Raw genomic sequence first — 21,681 nt, 5'->3', positions numbered from 1 at the left:
AATGGAACAATGATGCAAGTCTGTTTCATTCAGATCTCCCTTTCTCGTGCCCGTATCAGGTCTTGGCACACACGCAGCAGTTCTAACCACTTCCCAGTTCTGCAGTGTCCTTCTCACAAAGGATGTGCTGTTCCTGAACACACAAGAGGGTGTTTCTGACAGAGCCTGTTGGAACCCTGCTACCTGCAACTCATCTTTAGAGACTCTTCTACCATCTCACATAGAGAGGCACAAAATGAGGGGACCTCGACAAGGCAGGGGAAGGCCAGTAGGAGTGCACACATAAGAACAACAGGACTATTTAACACTGTCTGGTGCTGTTCCAGAGCAGATCATCTAAAGAGATTTCCCAAGAGCAGAAAAAAAATCTCAGAGGAGATAATAATTGTAATTGAAATCAAAAAAACCCTCAAGTATCTTTGTGTGTACAGTAATAGCACAACATTTCTAATTACAGTGGGATTAATAAGGAGCAGTGTTCTTTCTCTTGTGGTCTGTTTTGTTTAGGGCAGGGGCATGAGCTACACTGCCTTTGCAGTAGACCCCAGGGATGACTTCTGATGTGCTTTTCCCCCAGACCTTCACTGGGGTAAAGGTGTTGTGGCATCTGGTTTGCCAGAGATCGAGCTGAACCTGGCATGATGGAACTCAAGCTAGTCAGCATTATGGCGCTCCACAGGAAAAGGAAAGAGAAGCACAGGTAAGCTGAGCTGATATTCAGCTCACATCACCCTTTGCAGGAATAATTATAAAATGCAAATACTATGGACACTTGCTTAACAAAGCAAAGCTATCCATTACCTGCCTCTGTTCTTTTATCAAACATCTATTTAAAGAGAAAATTCTTTTCTATTTCTATTTTTTCCCTTCCCAAGCCCTATGATGTTAATGCAAATTGTCCATCAGATTCCTCACTGTATCAGCATGACAAAAATAAGCTGATTCCTAAATGCTTATTGTGTCACATCAGATAATGATGACAACTCTGCTGGGCATTTTCTTGTGTAGAGCAGCTCTTTACAGCATGAAGGTTTATGGCAGGTGAGAACTCCTCATTTTACAGTGGGAGCACAGAGAAAACCACACTTTTTGCCAAAGCAACTCCCACATGTTGGCAGGGAGCCACCAATGAGATTAACCCCTACGCACTCAACAAGCAAGCAAGGTGTGCTAAAGAAACAACCATTGCTCGAGCTGGTCACTTTTATTTCTAAAATAACCTTGCCCTGGATCTGTATCAGCTCTGACCACAGCATCACCTGCTGCTGATCCCTTCTATCTTGGCCAGTGTCCAAGGGCAGCTCAGTGCCATCTATTTCAGAGCCTGAGATAGTGAAAAGAAAAGCTCGGGTTACCAAGACGCCTAGCAAATATTGAAAAACAGGCAAAAGCCCTGAATACTGCAGAAAGAAAAAAAAAAGGCAGTAAAGCCTAAAACTGGGGAAAGCCTCTCCTCCCCAACCCAGACAGTTATTTTTTTTCTTGCTGTTAAACCTGCTTCATCCATCACAGTGCGGACAATCTTGACAGGCTGACCCTCCTGCTGTGAAAGCTGTGACTGCCTTTACCAAGCCAGAGGAGCCAGCTCTTTCCCAGTTTTCAGGAAGATGGCCGTGCCAGGCGGCTACGCAGCAGGTGTCAGCAGTGACGCGTAAAAGCAGACAAGGGTGTCTCAGTGTTCCCTGTCTGTCAGCCCTTCTCTTCCTCTGCCATTTACATGATGTGCAAATTATTAGAGTCTTTTGCTGCCTTCAACAGGATTTTGAAAATAGATCATCCAAAATTAAGGTCACTTTTCTCCCTTTCTGATTAGCATTGAACTGCTTCCATATCTCAGGGGTGGGAAGTAAAATTTAAATGAGGTTCAACAACTATTAGGAAATTTTCTTTAAGATGCCGTTACATTCTTGCTTCTGAGATCTATTTCCTTGCAGCAATCAGTTTTAAGAGTCTCTATTTAATTCAGGTGACAGGTCCAGTGAAGTGAGACATGGGTAAATCTGAGGCTTAAAGTTAGAATAAAAAGAGAAATCGAATGGAATTGGGTTTTACACTCAGCCTTTCACACTGGGCACATTGTTATTCACATTTATCACCATCTATAAAAGATGCAAGAAGAGGAGGAAAAAAGCAGGAAATGAAATGCCAAAAAAATAACTGTCTTTAAATGATGAGCAGCTGAAGAAAGCCAGAGAATTCAGCCTGAAAAGGACACCCTGAGATAAGACCCTGAATGTTGGATTTGTTAAAGGGAGAGAGGAGCTGGAAGACATAAAGAGTGATGTGGGAATTTACAGAACTCTTCACAGTGAGAACTCAACTAATTCTTAACTCACTTAATCTGCAGACCCAATTATCTTCACCCCATCAAAAAGCCCTCCACAACAAGCAAAAAAAGCCCAGGAAACAACCCACCGTAACATTTCCTTTCCATTTTTGCCAGTGTTTAATAGCGGATTGCTCTGCTGAGATTTCCCAGCACTAAGAATCCATTACTTTTAACTCAATATGCCACAGTACTTTATGAGCACGCTAACTAGCACTGTAAATAATTGAAAATAAGTGATACTTGTTAAAATAAATGAACAAAGTGTATTTTGTAATGCAGTACCTTTGATTTTTTATTGTGTTTGATTGCTAATTTGCAGAATTCTCCACTCCCAAATACATCTCTTAGTCATTAGTGGAACTTGTTCTGATCTGCTTCATGAATAGAAATGACTACATGGTTTCGATATCAGTAAAACAGGGGATTGCTTGGCTATGGAATATGTCAGTTAAAGAAGAGGAACTGACAGGGATTGTTCTTCTTATGTAGTTTAGAAATTTATCCTGCTTGTTCCTGATCCTCCTGAACTGGAGTGCTCTACAAATGAAGGTAACAGAAAAAAGAAGGGTTTGGAAAAATTAAGTCAGAGATATTTCATCTATGTATAGGATATAAATTTGGTTTAAACTCAAATTTTTCTGTTTTTATTTTTGGTGGTGGGGTTGAATGGAAAAAACATGAAATGAGTTCTTTTTTTCTGAATGAAAGAGAACAGGCTGAGCTGTTCCCTCTCTGTGTCAGTGACTCCATCACTGTCATTTGAAGAGACACCAGGGTGAATGCCACAAGCCTGATCTCATGATCCACGCTGGCCAAAAGATAACAAATAATATAAAACCAAGCAAATTATACCAGGAATCTATTTATGGATGCACAAACTCCAGATCCTGAGAAACCACTATCCATCCTGGCCCAGCAGAGCATTGCACAAGCAGGCACCAGGCTACAGTCAGCAGCTTCTTGTTGGGGCAAAGTTTCTATGCATATTGACTCAGTTGCTTAAACAGAGTGCTTCTTTTTTTGTTCCTATATTTACATCCAATGTTGATTGCTGTTCATTTTGTATCTGCTCATGTCTTACTTCTGTTTCAAAACCTGCTCATTATTTTAGTCCCTTATCCAGTACTGCTGACATCAAAGAAGAATGTTTTGACCTATACAATTACGGGTGTCATATTTAGAAGGGACTTAAGCAAAACAGCATATCCTCTTCCCTGCCCCAAGGCAGGATGAACTGTCCTGTCATCCCTGACAGATGTTTGTCCCATTTAAAGACTATCAGAGGCAGAGACTCTACTGGATTCCTGGTGCTTTGCTCTCTTCATCACTTGAAAGTTTTTCCTGATATCTCTTCTGAGCCTTTCCTGCAATTTATTCCCATTTCTACTTACCCTACTAACTGAAAGTGGAGAACAGATTATGGCCTTTCTGAATGTGTTTTTAATGTTATTCAAAACTTAAGTTCCTCACTGCATTTTCTCTTTTCTCAACTGAACGATCCTAGGCTGTTCAGTCTTTGTTTGCAAGTCGTGTTTCAGAGTCATTTGATCTTCCTGCTTTCCTTTGGTCTCTCTCCAATAACTCTGCCCGTCCCTTGAAGTGTGCATTAAAACCTTACACCGACTGCCTAGGAAAGCCTCCAACACACCGGATTTCATTGCTGCTTGAAAGAGAATGACGTCATACCTCATGGCCTAAGATTTCTACTACAGACTTCCACATTTCCAGCAAGCAGGTATAATGAAACTGTCTTTGTAGCACTTGGTCTGGTCACCTTCAATGGCTTGCTGTTCAGTCAGAATAAAAGTTGGCTACACTCAGTCAAGCTAAATTCCCAACTATCTTGGGCAGAAGTTATTAAGGACTCCAAGATTTGACCTTGTGTCCTAGATCATGTGCATGACCTCAAGATGTATCAGAAAACAGTCTATTAGCTGAACTGTCTCCTCCGCATTTTTTGAATAAAGGACTGGTTCAAAGTGGAAGAAGTCTAGTGGTGCGTCAAATAATTTTTCCCTACGCATGAATTTCTATGAGCCATATGGAAAGGAAGAGGCGGAGGGCACCAAATTTCCATATAAAGCCTCTTCACCACGATAACAAGGATTTAAACTTCACTTTGCAGGCAGAATATAAAAGGTTAAGCATGCCAGTGGAAGTGCCACTGTCACCCTCCCCAGTTTTCCTCCCAAAACAGCTCATTTTTTCAACAAAGCCAATTATCTGAAAATGACAGGAAATGATTAGTCATGCTAATTAAAAATAATTTTCTTTCCCACTCCTTAAAAGGTCAGATCGTCAGCTGTATGGAAAATTGAGCCTTCATGCACTTTCATTTGATTTCCCATTCAAAGTCTAATTAGTTACAATTTGTTGTTAAAAGAGATCATTTTTTTGATAAACCCAACATTTTTTATCCTCTCCCCAGTCATTAGGAGGTTGATATTATTATTGGACTATATGTGTATATGATTTCATTATGGCTAGCCCTGAAAATAATGAACTTAACCTCACCCAGAGAGGTGTATTTGGAGACATTTTCTGTGCATGGTTCTTTTGTGGTGTCTTGCTGCCTCAGAAGTTTCTCCAGCTGGACGTACACCAAGAAATTTATGTGGTTCAGCAACTGTCAGAAATCAGGCCCTTTCGGACACTCAGCAGCTGGTCCCCATTGTAAACTTCTGGAGAAGTTAGACGATAAAGATGATAGTACAAAGCAAAGTTCATCCTCCAGAAAGTCAAATGAGAAGAGCAACATTTGGGCTGAAAATAGGGTTCTTGTCCTAGTCCTTGCTTGGTTTTCCCATATGTCACCATTGGTGAAAAATAACTTTTAGCAGTATTGGAAAGAGTTCAACCAGTTTTTGTGATCATTGCCCAGCAGCTGCTCATTGCTGTAAGACAACACTTCCAACCCCTCCTGTTATTTCTCACTGCATAAATGACAAGAGCTGTGTTGCTCCAACAGGGTTTTGTTTCCACGTTTGCTCAGTCAGGAGTCAAAGTGCATCATCCACCAGCAGCTTGCTTGCCATTAGATTTTTGTAATTCTTCCAACACTAACAATCTCACCATTTTACAACAGTGCTTGTTGTTTTAACTAAGTGGTGCAGAGGACTCAGCCTTCAGGTGAGGGAAATTGTCCGTCCCATCCCTGTTGCAGCTGGGTAATCATTACTAGCCATTGTTTTTGTGTCTAAGACCAGACTGGGAGCCCCATACCTCATCAGCTGGACAGACATGTCAAAACAGTCTTCTATTATGGGCACAGAGGGAAAAGACAGGGTGGAACTGATGAACAGCTTGTGGTCATCTCTAACCAACAAGAACTTGAGCAACACAAGGCATTTGCACCAAAGGTCTCATAGTCAGAGGGTTTCCTGATGTCATCTCTCACTACGCTTACTTCCAAATAAAAATGGGTGTGGAAATGCCATCAGGGCTGTCCCTGGTGTTGAGTTTCAAGGATCCTGAAAGCAGAGCTGAGACAAGAGGCAGTGTGGATAAAGCAGCAGCAGAAAATGATGGGAAAAGGCTCATTGTAATTTCTTGGGTAGAGGGACCAGGGAATTTAATGCACTGACGGGCCAGCTCTGCCATTTGCTCATTCAGTTGTAACCTTACTCACCCCATGCTGGGTGAATCAACTGGTGGCTTTGTCTTCTTCATGCAAGACAAACAATCTGGCTGTTCCCATCCTTGCAGTGAAAAATGTATGCTTTCTGTCTTCCATGGAGAGTTTTCTTAAGGTCTTTCTTCTTTTCTTTTCCCCTCGCCTTTCAAGGAAAATAAGTCATATGACTAGTGACTAATTCACAGAAAATAATGCTGAAGAATGAGCACCATACAACCTGTTTATGTACAGACTCTACACAGAGAGGCAATGCTAACAGGAATGAACAATTAAAACATCATCCATAATATATTGGCACACTCTCTAGACTCATACAGACTATCTGACAGGCTGTAAGTGATAAATACCATTTTGGGAAAGTCCTCAGTAAGAGAATTGATTAATTTAAAGATTTCCAGTCTCAGCTTGGCTCATACTGGAACCAATGCTTTCTGGTCTCCCTCAGGTACCTTATTCCCAAAGAAAATTCTTTTTCTTTTAAGGAGAATTTGTGCTTCTGCATCTCCTCCCACCTCCTGTGGGTGTGGCAAACCTGGGGAACAAATAGAAGTGTTATTACTGAAAATAACAGCTTAGAACACTTTCAGACTAACTCCCAGTGACTTAATAGAGACTGTCAACGTGAAAAGACCATTGAGCAGCACAAGTCAAATGAGAAACCACTTAGCAGAGCAGCAATGTGGGAGATTAAAATTCTTCTTTGAAGAATATAAAGGTCAGTGAGGCGGTAAAGTCCTTAAGGGGGAAGACAAAACATTTCATGCATGAAGGACCAAGCCTGGAAAGATATGTGTCAGGCACGTGTGTCAATAATGCCTTCTAAAGGAAGATATATTTTTAGTTTTGGTTTGGGGACTTAAAGGTATATGAAGGCAACAGCAGTCCTGTGGTCAGTCACAGGCTCCTCAGATGGGATGGAAACCCTCAGAGACAGAGAGTTAAGCTTGTTTTTCTACACCATGCTCTAAAACCACTTGTAATACCTGATAGAGCAGCTTATGCCATGAGATAGCAACCCATCCTGCCCTACTCTCAATTCCACTTCTCTCTGCCATGCAGGCTTAGTCACCTAATGGGATTGCTCATCAAGCCGGCACACGACCATGGATGTATTTGGTAACACCCATCCTAAAGACTTGTCAGATATCTGAATATTTCAATGAATCCGTGCAGTCAGCAAACAGCAGTGGCCTTGTCACCCTGTACAAGTCCACCTTGCTTAGCTAATTGGAGTGCTGTCAAGATCTTGCCTGTCCAAAGGCTTCCCTCACCTGCACATCAGTGCTACTGTTCTATTCTATAAAAATGGAAAAAATAATGACAAAATCCACAAATGGAACATTGAGGAGTTAGTTTGGATGTCACACCAGGCAGTGGAAGCATGCAAATTAATCCAGTAGAGTGGAGGAATGAGATGACAACACCTGATGTACTCACAAGTTGAAACACAGAGGCTAAACAGGGTAGATATTTGCAGAGGTGAATTCTTTTCTCCTTTGGACCCCTGTCAATTCAAAATAATATTACTTAGTGAGCATAGAAAGTTGTAGCAGAATCTATCCCTGTCTCTGTTTTCTAGCTCCATTTCCTCTGCATTTTATTGATGATGATAATAATAACAATAATAATACCCAGCTCTTAAAGCTTTTCCAGAAAAAGCTGATGCCTCTAAGCTTGCTGCCAGCAGGGGATATGGAACAGCTTGCTATGAGAAAATGCTGATTCTGAAAATTTAAGTGTTTCAGGGGACAGTATCAATTTCATCTGACTTTTATTTAACATTCTGCTTGGGTAAGGTTGAAGCACTTTGTTTCAGCCTCATCATGTTGGCTTTCATATGAATTATATATCAAAAAATGTTGCACTGAGGCAATTTGCAAAACCAATTTGGGAAAGAAAACTTCATTTTATGAGACATTTCAAAATGCTGGGGTCCTTTTCAGAAATCGTTCAGTGTTTTCTGAATTTTCTTTGTAAAAAGTAGGAACTGAAAGATTTGGAGAACACTGGCTGGAAACCAGCAGCTCCATAAAGACAATGATTTTGAGATTGAATTCACCTATTCTAAAGACCACGAGTGGGGAAAAAAAAAGCAGGCTGAAGCTCCCACAAAACACAGAAATCAGCTTTCCTAAGGAAGTGTCTATGACTGGTTTTTGCCATCTTTTTCAAGAGCCCAAGAGTCTTTTAGAACTGTTCAAGGTTTCTCAGCGGCTTGGGCAGGACTGAACACTGCCATCCCATAGACAGGGCACTGGGACATCAGAATGAACACAGAGGAGGCAGTGTTCTTCGAAATGATGTCCAGAGCAGGGTTCTGGATCCCTCTCAGCATGGGAAAGGCAGTCATACAAGTTTCCTGGGGCTGTGCAGTTGGGAAAACAAACCAAAGGCACTTCTTTTCCTGAAAAATACTATGTCAACACCTAGAGTCATCTTTGAAGGTACTGCCACCAAGACACTATTATTAAATGCATTCAGGCTTACATCTGTACCATTGGCCTGCTCTGTAGCCCTTTATGAACCACTTAATTTCTGCCTGCTAACTATTGCCCTCCAGTTTTGTCCAATTTAGCTGTTCCTGAGGGCAAGAACTCCAGGTTGCTCTTTAGTGTCTAACACAATGTCAGTTACTGCTTCTAGGCAGAAATGTGTTACAGATAATAAACCTGAGTGCTTGGATGATGAAAGTAGCCTGGAGCCTTCATTGAACACTGCACTCAACATGAGCATATATGAGATCAGATCTTGCATTATCTTGATTTTTGCAATAGGTTTTGTGGCACCAGGAACTCAATGAAAACCACAAAACCAAGCCATGAAGCGCTGCCGCCTTCATCCATCCCATCTTTAATTTGGGTGTTAAACCACATGGAAACTGCATGCTCACTGTAAATACATTAGGGAGGTAAAAAAAAAAAACATGTCAAGGAAATGGTAAATGGGAAAAAGCTTCTAATTTTTTTAATAACGCATGCCCTGTTTGAAGGGTTTGCTGAGGATCTTGTTTATAATCCTGCAGCAAATAAAGTACTGTGGAATAAAAGCTGTTTGGTCCTTTCAAGCTAACAGCCCTTTGTTCACAGCACATTAGTGGAACAATTTTTAAATAATGACTTAATTATTTTTTTCTTGAAAGATGCTTTTTTTTGCAGTTAGAGTCTGGTTCTTTGTTTTCCCAGTCTGCACTCTGATTCATTAGTGCTAGTTGCATCCAACTTGTAGAGGTTTATTTGTTCAGCTAGAAATGGAACATTAACATTTTAAGAGAATGATGCATAGCTTTTAGAGATAATATTCTCTCTGTCCTATTCTGCTGGTGCTCTCTTAGAAAGTGTGGAAGACACATTCTCTCACTCCAAAATGATGAGTTTGTTATTAACAGTTATCATTTGGGACATGATTTTCTATTTTTTACCCGCACTTCTGCTAGTAAAAATGCTTTTTTCCTGCATGCATTTAGTGGGCCGAAAAGTTGAAGATTGGCCGGTTTATCCAGGCTCAAGAAAAAGGCAGGCAGGTCATGAGCCTTTATTGTCCCATCCCTGAAGGTTTTCTAAAAGTAAGTCACTGACCCCCGCCTCTCCTCCTTATGCACTTGTCCGTGTCCTGGAGCAGTCACCTATGGCCAGGTCTGATATTCCACACCTGAGTGTCAGCAGTCACTGCAGCTCTGGGACACCTGAATAGGAGTTAAGCCTCAAATCACTCTAAGATACTGCCCCATTGAGGGAAAAATGAAGTCCTGCATTACAAGCAAAATGCTGCATTGCAAGGGTGTTAAGGCTGTGAAATCAAGTGCTTGTAAATTAAACCCACACAGCCTGGAAGTATAAACTCTGTGACTTTCCACTTGCATAATATGGTCTCTTTCTCTGTTTGTAACTTTGCTAAAAGTGGGTCAGTGAAATATAGAGAAGATCTTATGTTTTTCATACAGGAGGATCTCATGACCAGCAGATTACCTCTCCTGACCAGCAGATTACGTTCTTGTACCTCTCGCAGAGTACATGGCACATATAATTTTTCCATAAAGTTCCTGTTGGAATTTCTTAAGATTAGTAAAACTAAGAATTTCTACCAGTTCTGGTACTAGTAAATTACTGGATGAAAGTAAAACTTTAAAAATAAATAAATAAAAAACCACAACCCAAAATAAAACAGCAGACTCGTCTGGCATGAAATGAGGCACCTGAACAGTTTGTCATAAAACAATAGTTTGGTATACTATTGCAGTGCCTACTTGTGCTTTTTCAGCTTCAATATTTACTAAAATGTATTTCTATGTCCTCTAGTCCTCAGGACTAAAATACTTCCATTTTACCTCCAGCTGCGTTTCAGACAGCACTGAACCCTTGGGAATCTGCTAGCAGTGGCAGGTGCACATCTCTTGCCCACACCTGTGCTGTAGTCATGCTAACTCAAGGCAAGCTGATGTGCGATCCAAGATGCTTGCTTCCATCTTTCTGGCTTTCCCTCCTCCAGGTTTCCAATCTCAAACATGTGGTTACACTGGCTAGGGTAAAGTTTTGCAGCACCTGATGCCAGGAATTGTATGGTCAAATGGTCAAAGCTGGTAGAACATGGGACAATTTACCTGTGAGATGAGCCTGTCATTGAGGTCAAGAAATGTCATCTCCATTCCCTGAGCTGCCAGCATGAGCTTGCATGTTCTTTGGTAGGCAATACATACTTTTTTTTCTGGGACATCTTTCTTTTAGCATGTAGATCACTGGGTAATATCCACATAGCTTTTGATCTGGAAAAAATGTAGCTCTGTTTCCTAACGTAACAGACATAGATCTATAGTGGCATATAGACCAATAGACATATAGTGTGTGTGTGTGGCTCAGCTTCGCGAATGAAGATTTGGGAAGGGCTGTCCCCACGTTGGTGTGGCCCTTTCAGCCTGTGCAGTGAATTTTAGCTGAGGCTCAGCGTGCGCAGAACTGGCCCCACCATTTAAGTCCTGAGGTTCATCTGCCACGGCCGAGCGAGCTTGGACAGTGACAGTGAAGTCCTCAGGACTAGAACCTACAGCACCCGGCATTTCCCAGGAGGTCTCCCATCCAAGTACTAATCCGGGGCTGACCCTGCTTAGCTTCCGAGATCTGACGGGATCGGATGTCAGGGAGGCATTTAACTGCCTTAGACATATAGTGGTTATTCTATAACTGTACCTCCAGCAGTCACAGCCGACCATGCTTTAAAACAAAATTAAATGATGGTTGTGATCTAGATTTGAGAATCATCTGGAGAAGGAGGAGTAGTGGGACATCATTTGTATGAGCAAATGTAGTATTTAAATGTGTGATTATTCAGAGTGGTTCAACAGCAAACTAAATTGAACACACCAGCTACCTGGCAACAAAGGCACACTGAAGGCTCCCAGAGACTAAATTTGTCAGACTGGACAGATTTAGGCAGAGTTACAGGAATAAAAATGTGATTCTCATGAATTTCCTGGCTTTTATCAGCTTGTGTCATGCATAGTCCTGGTGTCAAGTGAATCAACATTTGTATCTATTATCATCTATTTGGGTGACCGAGACTAGCAATTAATAATAACAGCAACAGGAATAATGCTGCATTCTGAGCTGACACTGATTAAACTGCAAATCTAAATAATTGATATTAATTACATGAAGTTTTTAGCAATAATCTTCACAAAAGAACTCTGAAATTAGAGGATTAGACACCAGAGATAATACTCAGCAGCTGGTCCAGAGGCATTATGCAGATAGATAGATGACATGAACCCAAGGAGTGAGATTCATAGAGCTCTTCATTTTCCTTTGCTCATTTTAATCTGGTGTTTGCAGAAGTAAGATGTCCAGGCTGGCAGAGAAGGGATTACATGGTCCCTACCATGTTAAAAACAAAGTAATTTTAACTTTCTGACTTTCAACAAGCAAGCATTCATGGAATATTTTTAGTAACCCTATCTTATTTTCATGTTTTGGATCCTCCTTTCCACTCCCAATTTGTAATCTCAGGACAGTGTATAAACAATTGCATACACCTTCCATGGAGATGTGAGCAGACAGTGAATCCAGATATCGTGAACACAGCTTGGACCTCAAAATCAGCAACAAATTTTTCTAATATATATCTTCCCTATAAAGACAGTGACATGCTTAAGCTGCAGCAGTGAGAACCTGGTGTATATATGTCAGGCACCATCTGAGCATCTGGCCCCTTATTGTATTTTAAATGATACACATTTATAACTGTAAAGCAGACAGACAAGCGATACTGTCTAACATCACCATCACTAATAGCTCTAATAGCTCATGTATCCACATCCTGCTTCATCCTGTCCCAGCTCAAAGCAATTTTGAGACAATGGGCCCAGCTCTTCTCAGATAGATATAAATGAGATGTATAGAAAAGGCACAATTCCCTCTGCAACAATCTAATGATTCTGATCCCCCTTCCAGGCTGAGCCACCCGCCATCTAGTTGCACCCCAGAGAGGCAAATGCCATGTACAAATCTGGTGGAATTTTTTCCGTTTATTTTTAACTCATTACTTGCACCCTAGAAAACATTTCAACATATTTTTTTAGTGGTGCAGTCTTTTTAATGAAAAAAAATACTGAAATAGGGAAATATGAAGTCCAAGCTTATGCAAATCCAGCACCTGCTAAACCTTCCTGGTGAGGGTGCAGTTGTCCTCAAGGTCAGCAGTGAGAACCACCTTTTGCAGAATCACGGGCCAAAAATGGTTTGAGTTGGAAAGGCTATTTAGAGGTCATCCAGTACAACCCCTACTGAAGCAGAGACATCTTCAAGTAGACCAGGTTGTTCAGGGCACCCCACCCAGCCTGGCCTTAAATGTTTCCAGGGATGGGGCATCTGACACCTCTCTGGGCAACATGTGCCAGCATTTCACCACCCTCAGCATAAACAGTTTCTTCCTTATAATCCACTCTCTTTTAGTGTAAAACAATTATCCCTTCTCCTATTGCAACAGGCCCTGCTCAAAAGTCTGTCAGGTTTCCTATAGGGAGTGTTCCAGAGTGCAAAGCAGTATTAGTCTGTCTTTACCAAACACCTGTGAAGGCAGCCTTAACCCTTTCAATTTTGAAAGTCACATTATGGCTTAAAAGGAAGGTGTGCAGGCTTTGGGTTTGCCAGCTGCTATAAAAATTGTGCTTTTCCAGCATCCAACTCAGTACCTGTGTAGACTCCAGAAAGGGATAGAGCAGTGCATCGCTTTCTCCTTGGGCTGTGAGGGATGGGATGGTGGAATTGGCCTCCTCCCAGCAAAGCAAGGATGTAGAAATGTTCCTCTGGAAGGGAAAGGGAGAAAAGAGAAATGGGACTGAAATAATAAGCACTGGGAACCCATGATATGACATGTTTTGGCTCTTTCCAAACTTATTGCGGTTTTTATATGTAGACATTAAAGAGCACATTTGCTGACTCCCCTCAAATAATTACCTGATAAACCCCCACTTTTGGAGTTGGTCTGAGCCATCCATTACACCACTGCCATGAACTTTATTTCATACCACACCAGGGAGGAGACAGAGCAGTTGGAGTGCTCAGACATTGCATGTAATAAGTGGCCATAAAAATCAATGTAAAATTTAATGCAAAAGGTCTGTGGGCACCCAACCATTGGAATCCAGTGATAAGGCAGATGGATAGCACCACTGTGCTTTCCAGCAAATACTATATTTTCTTTAATGTTTCTGAATTATAAATACTGTTGCTGTTTTGTCCATCTACACACTAACAAAATGTGTCTCTGGGTGGTTTTTGGTTGCAGTTTCCTGGACACAGGGTGTGTTTTGTGTTCTGGATGGGTCCCACCACAGGATCTGGGAGGGAGAGAAGAAATGTCTTTCCACTGTTTTCTCCAGAGCTCCATGATTGATATCCAGCCAGTAGTCCCTATTCTTCATGGAGAGACTGAGAACAGAGTTGCTGTTATCCATATGTGCCTGACTTAGCTAGTCCTAAAGGGCAAAGGTTGCATTTACATGCAACCCCGCTGTCATAGGCGTCATGCAGCTGGTCTTCAATGAACTTTTGGTGCTCAGGTAAATAATCTTAATTTAAATAACAGCTCTTGTCAACTAGAGGGTCCTTCCCAACTCACTGGCTCCTTTGTAACCATCAAAGGAGTATGGAATTCCCCTGAAATACTAGAAAACAAAAAAAAAATAGAAAATATTAGAGGACCATTGACCTTTGCTTCCAGTCTGACAAGAACAGGCAAAGCAATGTTGAAGTCCCAGCAAAGGGACCTATTTCTTCAGTTCCTAGCTGTCCTTGTTACTCAGCATACACTTTTCACATGCATTCCCACAGGAATGAAGAAAGGAAGAAGGAGATTGGTTGGTTATATCTATTTTAGCATTCACAGGTATTCAGATATTAAGAACTGAGACTAGAGAAATCATTGATGCTCTGATGTACCTATAAAGGCAAAGAAGCAGAAGTCCTACTTTAGTTGTAATACTTAGAATTACATTGTTCCTAAACATTTTAGTAATGGACTTATTTCAAATATCAGTAACCTGTAGAATGAGGCACTCTATTAGCTTCATTCTAGATATACAGCTGCAGTGGCTGTGCATGAAGTGTATTAAGTCTGGGGCATTTTCTCTTTATTCTGGGAACTGCTATTGATTTTATCCTAATAGATACTTGGGTCCAACACATGATGAAAAGTCATTTAGAAGAGAAAGAGAAAAGAATTCTTAACTCCTCACATTTGTGATTCAATACATCTCTGTTTAGGTGTCACTGCAAAATTTCAAGGGAAAAAGTGTCCCAAAGGATTGAGGTCATTGCAGGCAGACTGGAAGAAGCTAAACAGGATTTTGTGAAGTCATTTTACAATACACTTAAAGTGCTCTGAAGTATTTATTAAAGCAAGCAATAATGCTATTCTGTACTGTTTAAGGTTATTATAAAACTTGTATTAGAAGAGTAATTGCCTCTGGATGAGCATATGGCTTCATCTGCTGGTAAAAAGGAGAGCATTTCCACAGGCTAATGATTTCTGTATTAAGAAGTGGACTGTAGTAATTCAGAGAATGCAATAGCTGAATCTTCAGGCATAATCTGAAAGGGATTAGATATGTCTGTTTTATATGAAAATGTTTGAGATGCACAACAGCATTTGCTCTTGGATGCAACACATGAGGCTATGTCATATCTATTAATACATGTATGTATGAAGGACACCTGGGCATATATGCATTCATGGGGAGCACCTTCCCTGCAGGTGCACACACCTACCAGGCTCCACCCACAATACCCAAGCAAAATCATAAATTCTGCACCTTGTAAATGGTACCCATCTGCCCATCTCAGTACCTCCTGCTGTCGCTGCTTGTAAAAAAATAAATAAATCCTGTAACTTCCACCTTGCTGTAATTTGTTTTTGCACTCTGAGATGGGTTGAGGCTGCTTTAAAGATAAGTCTGAAATCACAAGATTAGTTCAGACCACCTCATTTGACTTCCGTAGGGCTCAGTAGAGGTATTTGATGTTCACACAAAGGCTCATTCCATCAATTGGAAATCTTTGGGGTGCCAGGATTGTTTATATTGAATTGAGCTGCCATGACTCTGTTTAAAAGAGACCATGGTTCCCTTCCATTGCTTCAAAATTTATTAACAGGAAAAGAATTGGTTAGGCTGGTGGGAGGCAGTTGATGGGTGATGGAGAATGCTGGATAAAGGCCGTCATCTGGTACAAGTGGTATTGAAACTCCCCTCTGCAGGTTTTTAAACAGGATTTAAAACTAAAGACATGGAGCCTGGAGCTACCTAACAGGATAAGCAAATGACATCCCCATTTCACAGAGTGGTAAACTCATGCCTGGAGAAACTGACTGGGCTGCTAGTTATCACACTCTAAGGTAGTAGAACTGGAGAAGTGGGTGAAGAGCAATCTACAACCTCTTCCAAGACCTCCTTGAATGGAGCACCAGAGAGAGATGAAGGGAACAGCAAGGAGAAGGAAGAGAGGAATGGCAAAGAAAGGGAAGCACTGTCTAACTTCCTAAATTGTTGCTGGGCTTTTGGGCACATTGCTAAGTGCCATGGCTATCTTGAGAACACCATGTGACAAGTACATCAGGGTCACTGCCTTGGAAGAGGCTGAAGTGATGAAAACTTGCTGGAGGGCTGAAGATAGAGGGAAGTGCTGGGAAGGAAGCCAGCACCTCAGGCACTGGAAAGCTGGAGGCTGTCCAAGTGACGTGGATGCTGAAAGCCAGCGGGTGTCCTGTTCAGGGGGCTATTTGTCACACTAAACTAGATTATCAGAAAATAAAAGTCCAGTCTGCATGTTTATAAATCCTTCCACATCCCAGCCACAGGAATCTGGATGTGATGTGCAGGTAGCTGGCTCTGAGGTTTCTGATTCATGACAAACAGGGTTCCAGCCATTCCCCATACAGAGAAGGGAAAGCAGTGTGGAGGTTGAACTCTCCTTGTGGCTGAGCTCTCCCTTACACATCCCTCCCCCTGCTTCTAATCTAGTTGACTGCAATATTTCACATACATGAACCTGCAAAAGCAAGGGTTGTTCATCTTTGCCATTGACCCTTCCTCCCACTGCAGGCACAGCCATACACACAGGCAAATCATCATTGTTAATATCAGCTACTGTTCTTAGCATGAAGAATAGTTAAACAGGTTGCACAGAATACAGTCATCTCAACTGATGCTGTATTTGAAGTTTTTAATGTTAAATCAGCACAGAAACATCCATTTCTGTTTTCAGTAACAATCTGAATTTGGTATGAAAAGAGACAGTTAATGCTGGTAGTCTTGTGCTCTGGAGCTACTTCTGTGAGTCTGAGCCCCTCAACTGACAGTGTTTTTCTGCAGACATCTCTGGGGAGCACTCTAAGGACCCAAATGAGAGACAGTCCTGCAAGGCCAACCCAACTTTGAGGCTGTGCTTCTGCTTACCAGATAAAACTAGGACTGGGAGAAAAAAATACAGGCATGGCTAGGAAACAACAATGGCAATGGTCATAAGTCAGGGGAAGACACTGTTTGCTGCTGGGTGATGGCTGTGCTCTTGTTCCTGTGTCCCACCAATGGTCTCTTGCTTCTGATGAAAACAAACTAAAAGTTAAATTTTGTGTGAAAACCAACTTAGTTCTGTCAGACCTCTCCAAACAGGAAGTGACGTGCTGGTGTGAGCAGAGGGACTGCACATCTTGAGTAATAAAGTCAATTCATTACTCTGTAATACAGCCACTGGAGTCACACAGGGATAGAAAACACAGTGATGAATCAGGCCTAGCATTTGCTGCAAATTTAAACTGCTATCTGTTGGGAAATAGCTCTGAAACCAGTCTCAGTGCTTCATAAGTACCTTCATTACTCTTAAGTGCTATATTTACTCAATAATTTGGACAGATAATTTTCAGGTTTGTTAGTCCCAATTGTTCATTTTTCATGTGGTTTGAGTGGTTTCTCAGATCTCATGGTTTTAGTTTTTCTCCAAAACTGAGAGTAATAGGTGGAATGGTGTTAATAACAAGCAAGACACCTTCTGAAAAGTTAGTTTGTTTGTTCTTTTTAACCAAATAATGACCTGAACAAAAGCTCATTAAGCTTTAGGTGTTCGGGAACATCATCTGGACTCACTGGAGCAATCTGAGTATCTGGGGAAAGCAAAACTAGAAATTCAGGATGAATTGAACATAATTCATTCTCAAGGCCACTTTAGTTTATATTTGGAGGTCTTGAACCTTGACTCTCAGCTGAACTTGTTAAACATGAGTGCAAATGACTCCTGAGGCCATGCTCTCATCCTCCAGGCTAGTGGTCCTCTTCTACAGATGGCCTGATTTCAGGACAGCTGCACCTACACAGATACCATGGCTGGGACTGGTCTGAGCCCATGTGTCCCAGGCACCAAAAGCAGACACTGATCTCCTTAGTGCAAGTAAACAAACTTGCACTTCAAAGGTAGTTAAGAGCAAAACCATGCCAAGAGCTGTGATTTTATAATATTAGGTTAACACCTCCATTCTGGACCACAGTTTCTCCAGTTGGCTTCTCAGAGGATCAGTCACCCAGTCTGCTCCTTCACTGACTCCTCTGTCCATGCTCTTCCTCAACTGTCTGCCTCATGCAATTGCTTCTCTCCTCTGGGACTGTTTTTCTATTCTATTTTTGCTTTAGGTCTAGCACCTAAATGATAAAAAATGGCATGCATCAAATAAATGCTTTATCCAGGGGCCAGAGGATGGTTAAACTCTAAATGAAAACAATTTGTAATAAAAGCTCAAAATCTACTGCCATTAAACAAAAAGATTAAACAAATGATCCCCATAAATCATGCTAAAATTTATTAAGTATTTTCAAGCGATATGTATTGCTTAATTACAGAACAGTAATATGCAAGGAAAATGCTGATGGTAACTTTTCATAATATATTCTTGAATGTCACACCAGACTTCTTGGGGGTAGTTTCAATCACCTGTGTATTTCTGTACGATGAAGAGGAGATAAAAATCAGCCATGTGGTTAAGGAAAGTTCTCAGCACAAACTGCAGGTTAAAAGAATATATTGAACCAATAACACAATATCACTAGCATACCAACATTAGAAGCATTAACTTTGCAAACAGCATTGAGAAGTCAGGGATTTTAAAGCATTGAAAGGGACTATAGAGCTGATTATCTTTGTAATGAGGGTCAGAGAGACTACACAGTCACCAGTGTATAAACATTCACACCCTGCAGCAGGAAACACCTAAGAATTTCTGAGGAGAGCAAGTGGTTCAGAGCAGAGGTGGGACTAAAAATGAGCTTCCAATGAAGGTTCAAGGAGTTTAGAGACTTCTGTTTCAAAAGCCAGAGCCTGTTTTTTAAAGAAAGGCAGAGTCCACCAGTAAGGAGGAAGCCTTAATATCTCTATCAGGAGGAGCATTTTCAGGAGTACTAGACTAAATAAAACTTCTCCCAACACCAAGTCCTCTTGAAATAAGGAAGGAAATAAACAAATTAGCTAATGTGATGATTTATCTTGTAGCATTTGGAATTTGCTCCCTTGAGCAAGCAAATTCATCAGCCAAATCTCAGCAGTGAATGATGAGGCTTAAGGGTTACTACAAATCTTGTGCTTCAGCACACCCAGAATGAACCTTCAGGCTTCCAACCCTCCTTGAAATAATCCCAGAAAAGCCAGCTGACCTGTCAGAGGCTGTGCAAATAACACAGAAATACATGATATTAATGAAGCAGTGGAACTGTCACAAATACTAGGGATCATTGTAAAAATAAGCAGTGAGGAAATGATCTATTGCATTACAGTTATTATGAAAGTAGCTGGATTTTGCTCCTAGCCTCCAATTTCTTCATCTTAATCAGAGTCTGTCAAGGTTTCCATCCCAGATATGAAGCAGAGGAATTCTGGAGAGCCACCTCCACTACCTGTTGTTGTGATGTGACACAGCCCTGAAGTGTCAGCTGTGAAAACCAGAACAACCAGACAACCTGATAACACAATGTTGTACAGCCTAGCGTGTCTGGATGAATCAGCTCCACAGACCAGACAAGGAGACAGAGCAGTGAAGATTTAGACTCTCACTTCAGCTTGCAATATTGGAAACTAAACTCTCCTTGTGTCTGAAATAGGATTAGTACATGTAAACCTGGGAAGGCTCAGAGAATCATTCAAAAGTTTTACTAGTCAGAATTTCAAAACATGATCCTGCAGTTGCCAGAGAACTGTTAGCACCTTCCTCCAGAAGCAGGGCAAACTAACCTCCATGTCCTGCTTAACTTGCATGTTGGGTGAATTTGTCCCTCCAATGTCCCTTTCCAATTGTTTTCCAGCTTCAGAAAGCGTGCTTTGTGTCCTGTTCCAGCCCCAGGGACCTGGCTTGCATTGCACTGTTTCATCTCACAAGCTGGCCTAATTCAGGATTATTTCACCGTCACAGAGATACACCAAAGCCCACAATCTCAGTTTGTCCTTATCATAAACAAGTTCTCACAGAAAGTGTTGGTAACTGGCACCTGCTGTGCTCAAGGCTGAGCCCTGAAAATGACCTCCCTCATATTCCTTCTTATTTCAAAACAATACCTAGCTGATATAAAGGCATCATTCTCTTCCCACTCCCAGAGCACCATGAGCCTTGGAAGAGATGTTTGAGTCTCTGGTGATCCCTGTGCAGTCAAAGGGCACTGCTCTCCCAGCAGGCAGAGCCAAGATTGTAGCCACTGCCACTGGGTACAGTCCTCGCCCAGTTAAGAGTCACTCCTTCTCCCATACCCTGAGCTCTTCTGCCTGGCTTGGGAAGTCAGCTCCTCTCATACCCCCACAAAACTGTCTCCCAGCGCAACTCTGCCACTGTTGTCCCATATTTCATCCCATTAGGTTCACTTTCCAAACCCTGACTCCTGACTCATAGTGTCACAGATAGATTGATGAAGGCAAGGGAGAAACAAGATAGAAGGGTACATACTTAGAGTGGCAAAATGGGTAGAAAATTATCAGAAAGAAGAAAAGATTGAAATGAAGCTGTCAGTGATGCAGTTTCCATGACAACTGCCCTTCCACCTACAGTTTTAACCCACTTTTTCAGGCAACCATTTCAGGAAGTGCAGGAAAACACACAACAGCTGCACATATCCTATTTCTAACACATCTCCTGATTAAAATAATTATTCTGTATATAGAGATTGCTCTGAATGGCAGTGGCTGAAGGTTTAGGATAGCCTGGGGGAGGTGATTTCTCACAATGCTAGATGCTTTCTGAAATACCACATGTGGCTGCAAATCCTAGTATTTGCTGGAGGTAGAGTGAAGGAAGCATATCCCAAAGCCATTGCAATGGGATGTGTCCAGTTGTCACTACAGAACTGTATGTCCTGTGTATCTCACCCTGTTGCATGTATTCTAAACCAGTCTTTTCTGTGCCACAGCTTCTAACCTGCACATTGCTGAGACCTTATTTTAGCAGAAGTATCAGGGACCAGGTTTGAAGGCAGAGCACATGACTTGCTATCACAATCCGTGTTCAACCTTTGTAAAGATCGATGACAGCCTTACCTTCAAATCATCATCTTATGAGTGCTAACTGATGAACTGTTCTGTAGGTGAATCATTCCTGTAATCCTAGTGGGACCACTTGATGATTGCAACACTCTGTGGATTCTTCATGGGGATTATGTGGACTGACATCAGAAGACAAGGAATCATCTTTGTAGTCCTGAGGATGCTATTTCCCATTGTCATTGCTGTTATTGTTACCTCTACTCCAGTTTCTAAAGGCCTCTGCAAAGATCTGTGCTCCCTTCTGCTAAATAACATGACAGGATGAGATGGAGATTATACTGAAAAACTTGTAATATACACCAACGTGGTAGAAAAGGACTTGAGGGGAAGTAAAATTCGTGACAGGCAGGAAACTGAGGAATGGGGAAATAAAATGGTTTTCTTAAGGTCACATACTAAGTTTGTGGCCAGAGCTGAGTGCAGATCCCTGGAGTCCCACCCAGGTCTTTCATCAGCGTGATGGCTTTTCCGTTCCTGCTCTCCCAGGCTGTCACTCTCATTTGTCCTATAGAAATATTGAGATAGCTCTGGCAGATGCATTACCTTAAGGGGAACCTGTCTGAAATTATCCTTTCTTCCGTCCAAGGAGTGCCAAGGGAAATCTCCATTTCTACACAGTAACTATGTTAACCACTTAATTCCAAAGGAAGCAGATAACAGGAAGA

The sequence above is a fragment of the Pithys albifrons genome, chromosome 13 (genome assembly GCF_047495875.1).
Source record: "Pithys albifrons albifrons isolate INPA30051 chromosome 13, PitAlb_v1, whole genome shotgun sequence".
In the NCBI taxonomy this organism is placed as follows: domain Eukaryota; kingdom Metazoa; phylum Chordata; class Aves; order Passeriformes; family Thamnophilidae; genus Pithys; species Pithys albifrons.
Note: the sequence above shows the minus strand (reverse complement) of the source record.